Raw genomic sequence first — 6,500 nt, forward strand, 5'->3', positions numbered from 1 at the left:
AAGAAACCACGACCAGACATCTACCGATGAATGGGAAGAAAGAAACCACGACCAGACATCTACCGATGAATGGGAAGAAAGAAACACGACCAGACATCTACCGATGAATGGGAAGAAAGAAACCACGACCAGACATCTACCGATGAATGGGAAGAAAGAAACCACGACCAGACATCTACCGATGAATGGGAAGAAAGAAACCACGACCAGACATCTACCGATGAATGGGAAGAAAGAAACCACGACCAGACATCTACCGATGAATGGGAAGAAAGAAACCACGACCAGACATCTACCGATGAATGGGAAGAAAGAAACCACGACCAGACATCTACCGATGAATGGGAAGAAAGAAACCACGACCAGACATCTACCGATGAATGGGAAGAAAGAAACCACGACCAGACATCTACCGATGAATGGGAAGAAAGAAACCACGACCAGACATCTACCGATGAATGGGAAGAAAGAAACCACGACCAGACATCTACCGATGAATGGGAAGAAAGAAACCACGACCAGACATCTACCGATGAATGGGAAGAAAGAAACCACGACCAGACATCTACCGATGAATGGGAAGAAAGAAACCACGACCAGACATCTACCGATGAATGGGAAGAAAGAAACCACGACCAGACATCTACCGATGAATGGGAAGAAAGAAACCACGACCAGACATCTACCGATGAATGGGAAGAAAGAAACCACGACCAGACATCTACCGATGAATGGGAAGAAAGAAACCACGACCAGACATCTACCGATGAATGGGAAGAAAGAAACCACGACCAGACATCTACCGATGAATGGGAAGAAAGAAACCACGACCAGACATCTACCGATGAATGGGAAGAAAGAAACCACGACCAGACATCTACCGATGAATGGGAAGAAAGAAACCACGACCAGACATCTACCGATGAATGGGAAGAAAGAAACCACGACCAGACATCTACCGATGAATGGGAAGAAAGAAACCACGACCAGACATCTACCGATGAATGGGAAGAAAGAAACCACGACCAGACATCTACCGATGAATGGGAAGAAAGAAACCACGACCAGACATCTACCGATGAATGGGAAGAAAGAAACCACGACCAGACATCTACCGATGAATGGGAAGAAAGAAACCACGACCAGACATCTACCGATGAATGGGAAGAAAGAAACCACGACCAGACATCTACCGATGAATGGGAAGAAAGAAACCACGACCAGACATCTACCGATGAATGGGAAGAAAGAAACACGACCAGACATCTACCGATGAATGGGAAGAAAGAAACCACGACCAGACATCTACCGATGAATGGGAAGAAAGAAACCACGACCAGACATCTACCGATGAATGGGAAGAAAGAAACCACGACCAGACATCTACCGATGAATGGGAAGAAAGAAACCACGACCAGACATCTACCGATGAATGGGAAGAAAGAAACCACGACCAGACATCTACCGATGAAGAAACCACGACCAGACATCTACCGATGAATGGGAAGAAAGAAACCACGACCAGACATCTACCGATGAATGGGAAGAAAGAAACCACGACCAGACATCTACCGATGAATGGGAAGAAAGAAACCACGACCAGACATCTACCGATGAATGGGAAGAAAGAAACCACGACCAGACATCTACCGATGAATGGGAGAAAGAAACCACGACCAGACATCTACCGATGAATGGGAAGAAAGAAACCACGACCAGACATCTACCGATGAATGGGAAGAAAGAAACCACGACCAGACATCTACCGATGAATGGGAAAAAAGAAACCACGACCAGACATCTACCGATGAATGGGAAGAAAGAAACCACGACCAGACATCTACCGATGAATGGGAAGAAAGAAACCACGACCAGACATCTACCGATGAATGGGAAGAAAGAAACCACGACCAGACATCTACCGATGAATGGGAAGAAAGAAACCACGACCAGACATCTACCGATGAATGGGAAGAAAGAAACCACGACCAGACATCTACCGATGAATGGGAAGAAAGAAACCACGACCAGACATCAACCGATGAATGGGAAGAAAGAAACCACGACCAGACATCTACCGATGAATGGGAAGAAAGAAACCACGACCAGACATCTACCGATGAATGGGAAGAAAGAAACCACGACCAGACATCCACCGATGAATGGGAAGAAAGAAACCACGACCAGACATCTACCGATGAATGGGAAGAAAGAAACCACGACCAGACATCTACCGATGAATGGGAAGAAAGAAACCACGACCAGACATCTACCGATGAATGGGAAGAAAGAAACCACGACCAGACATCTACCGATGAATGGGAAGAAAGAAACCACGACCAGACATCTACCGATGAATGGGAAGAAAGAAACCACGACCAGACGTCTACCGATGAATGGGAAGAAAGAAACCACGACCAGACATCTACCGATGAATGGGAAGAAAGAAACCACGACCAGACATCTACCGATGAATGGGAAGAAAGAAACCACGACCAGACATCTACCGATGAATGGGAAGAAAGAAACCACGACCAGACATCTACCGATGAATGGGAAGAAAGAAACCACGACCAGACATCCACCGATGAATGGGAAGAAAGAAACCACGACCAGGCATCTGATATCCATTTCTGTTTTAGGAGACTGGTGTAAATCCATCTATTGGTATCCGGTATCCACCTTTTACTTCTTTGTTTGAGGAGATTAGTGTAAGACCATTGAGTGGCATCTGATATCCAGTTTTATTCTAGGAGATTGGTATAAGCCCAGTGATTGGCATCCGATATCCGCTTTTGTTGACTTTCTTTGTTTGTTTGTTATTATCCATTGCTATTCCGAAGGACACACTTGAATCATCTTCTATATGATTTCAAGAAGTGAACCTTCAAAGAAGTTTTACAATCCATCTTCATCCATGCATCATGAGGTCTCTTAGGGACCAAAATTTGTCTCATTACTGTTATTTAAGCCCATTCTACCGCGTCGAGATGAAGATTTCTAAACTTCACTTCTCCGGCTAGAATGACCTTAAATAGGGGCATCTGTAAGACCCCAATTTTGGCCCTAAGATCCCTCATGGCCCATATCATATCATATCATGGCCTCAAGGATCATTGCATGCCCTAGCTTCCCTCCTAGTGGGTAGGTTGCTTTGTGAGGTTGGTTCTTGATCACCAAGCATGTTTTGCATTTGTATATCTTTGCTTTTCATATGTTTACTAACCAAAAAGTACAAAAATATTGTCAATTTAACCTTGTTGCTTGCAGTTGAAGCAATCATCAGCAATTAGGTCAAAGACAGTCAACAGTCAGTCAAAGCAATGGATGGTGGCCATTCTTGCAGAATTTGGGCACCATGATCAATAATCAAGAGTTCATGTGACTTGGGACATCACTTGGAATCAAGTTCTCAAAGAATTAGGGTTTGGAATTCACCAGAAGTGGTTCAATCATGCAAAACCCTAGAAAAGTCAACAGCAAGTCAAACTTGGTCAACTGTGGATTTAATCAGTGATTTGATGGATGGAATTGATTTGAAGGAGCTCATTCATGTCCATACAAGCCTTATATATCATGCCAAACCTCATCATGGAAGAATTTGAAGCAAAATCAGAAATTTCCCAAAATAGAAAGTGGACCTGTAATTTCAACTGTCAAAAATGGAAACTTCTTGATCTTAAACTTACATCATGATACAAGCTTCAAATGAATTTTTGCCCAACATGAAAGTTGAAGATCTTGTTCTCCCATTTTCAAAAAGTCCAAGAACACTCAAATCCCATGTATGGTTGGCAAGATATGATCATTTCAATTTCAAAAATTCATGAACTTCAAAGGGCCATATCTCTCAAACCACAAGGCCAATTTTGGTGGGGTTATTTCCTACAAACCACATTTCATCTCCTCTTTCCAAAAATATAAATTTCATACACCAAAACCTTGCCAATCAAAATGGCATTTTTTGACTTGTCTCATTTAAATTCAAGTGTGGACCAAAGGTTGACTTTTTGAATTAAGCAATTTTAACACATTTGGCCATTTGGGATCTGTTTAGAATGTTGTTTGAAACTTGTCCAAGGCCCAAAATTCGGCCAGAACCATACACCCCATATGCATATATTGGAAAATTAGCAAATTTGCAAATGGCTTCATTAAAGTAAAACAAGCTTAGCACTTCATTAGCAGACTTAAAACAGCAAATATAAGGGTCATTTTCTGCCCATTCAACCCTAGCAGCAGCCTAAAAACGCACAGAAAACTCTCATTCTCTCATTTTGCATTTTTTGAAAAATTGCAATTTCTGCTCAAAGATTTCAAAAGGCCACGAGCTCTCTTGTTTGTTCCATGATCTAGCCAACATTTGAGAGCCTTTTCAAGCAACAAACCCCAGCTGGAAGATCATTTCATATTCTGTTTTCTTCAAGCATCTTCAATGGCAAATCGAGATTTGGACTCTTCCAAGCATCACTGAGCTAAGCTTCCTCGAGTATTCATCATTTCCAACTATAATCTCCACCTGTTTGAGCTTGAAGCACCCAAATAACCACTGCATCTCAAGTTTCTTCAAATCCAAGTAAGATTTCGAGTTCTTCTTTTCTCAAAATTTTGCTATGCCATGTGTAGACTTTACCTTGCTGAGTGTTATGGACTTGGAATCGTGTTAATTGATTGCTTGAGTTAGGAGAAATCTAGGTTTTAAGTTTGAGTTTGAAATATGTTTATCTTCGATTCATGATGGTTAGTGTGTTTTAAGGAAAATGATGCTTGGATTCTTAATGTATGTGGAGTGCTGATGAGAATGGTATGATCGATTCTTGGTTCTGGGCGATTTAATTTTTCATGATTTGAATGAAGTTGATGAACACACACGGTCACTGTTCAAAACCCTAGCCATTTTTCTAGAAAACTTGATCTCACGTGTATCTGCTTGCTACACTGTTCCATTCCATAACGACCAATCAAAATATTTGGTTTCTCGCCCTTAAGCGCTGCGTTTGGTTAAGTGATATGCATAATTACCACCGTGCCACTCGGTCAACATAGTTTGACCTACCATTCATGTTCTTTGTTCATGTTCATTCCAAATTGATGCTCAATCTTCTAAAATTCACAACTCATTCAATTCAATTCCAAAATTCATGCCAATTTTTGCATCATGTCATGTTGAATGTCTATTATTTTATCATGATTTTTAATGATTTTTTGGATGGCTGGATTTTAAATGGCATCAGGTTTCTTAACATGTATGCACATTTTGTACCTTTTGCCAATCCTTTTGTGAAATGATGAGGATGTATCCAATGATTCTGAAATTGTTTGTGGTTAATCTACACTCATTCATGTTTGTTTTGATGTAGAGTTCTTGAATTTATCATATGTGGTTTGTGAGATATGAATTTTTGAAGTAGGGTGTGACAATTTGTGTCACACCAATGATATGCAATTTCATGATTTTTGTTGACATGCTTCCTGACCTCCAATTAATGTGAAATTTTGCATGAGCCATCTCTCATATGTCTAGTTCACTTGTGATTTTACCTGGAATTAATTATGCCATTTCCTAATTGTTTGAGATTTTTCTTCCCTGCCTAGTCAATTGTTGACTTTGTGTGATACATCATGCCATTTCATTTGGGAAATTCTCATACTTCATTGGATGATCATGAAACTTTACATGTGCATACTAGACATCTTGGGCTTTGCATTGGTGTTGATCCCATTCATTTCTCATCTGTTTTCATTTTGTTATGTTTTTTTGAAGTTGACCCATGAATGTTTGACTCCTTTGTGCATACTTGAAATTGTTTTGACTTCCTGATTTTAATTGACCATCTTCCCATGATCCAATTGAGCTGAAATTTTATATGTATGCCATGTTATGGATTGTGATTGAGCATGAATTATTTGATAATTTTTGGAATTGATTATGATTGCTTTTGAGCTAAGTCTTTCTGTTGACTTCATTGAGCATATTCAAATTTGCTTTGACTTCATGATTTTCATTGACTGCCTTCCACTTGTCCAATTGTGATGAAATTTTTACATGCTTACCATGCTAGGTGTTAGGATTGACCATGAATTATTTGGTGATTTTTGAAAATGTTTGAGTTGACTTTTGATACAAGTCTTTCTGTTGACTTTTATGTGCTTTCATTTGCCATGCTTTGACTTCCTTTGCTTATGAAATCATGATGATGAATGATATGCATGTGGGACCAATTGAGTTTGCTTCTTGAATGTTTAAACTTGATTTTGGTTGACTTTCATTTGCTGTTTTGACTTTCTCATTTCATTTTGACCCTAGGCTTGTCCTAGTGGTCTTGTTGCTTATGTTTGAGCTCATTGTTTCAGGTTAAGCACAAATGCTTCAAAGAGAACAATCCAATTTGTTTGAGCTTGATTGTTTATCATGAGATAACCCTTTGTTTATAGGTGGCTTGACTCATATGATTTAAGTCTTGTGCTTTGCACATTTGCCTGTCTGTTTTGACTTTTGG

This window comes from Lathyrus oleraceus, chromosome 7, assembly GCF_024323335.1.
Source record: "Lathyrus oleraceus cultivar Zhongwan6 chromosome 7, CAAS_Psat_ZW6_1.0, whole genome shotgun sequence".
Taxonomy (NCBI): Eukaryota; Viridiplantae; Streptophyta; class Magnoliopsida; order Fabales; family Fabaceae; genus Lathyrus; species Lathyrus oleraceus.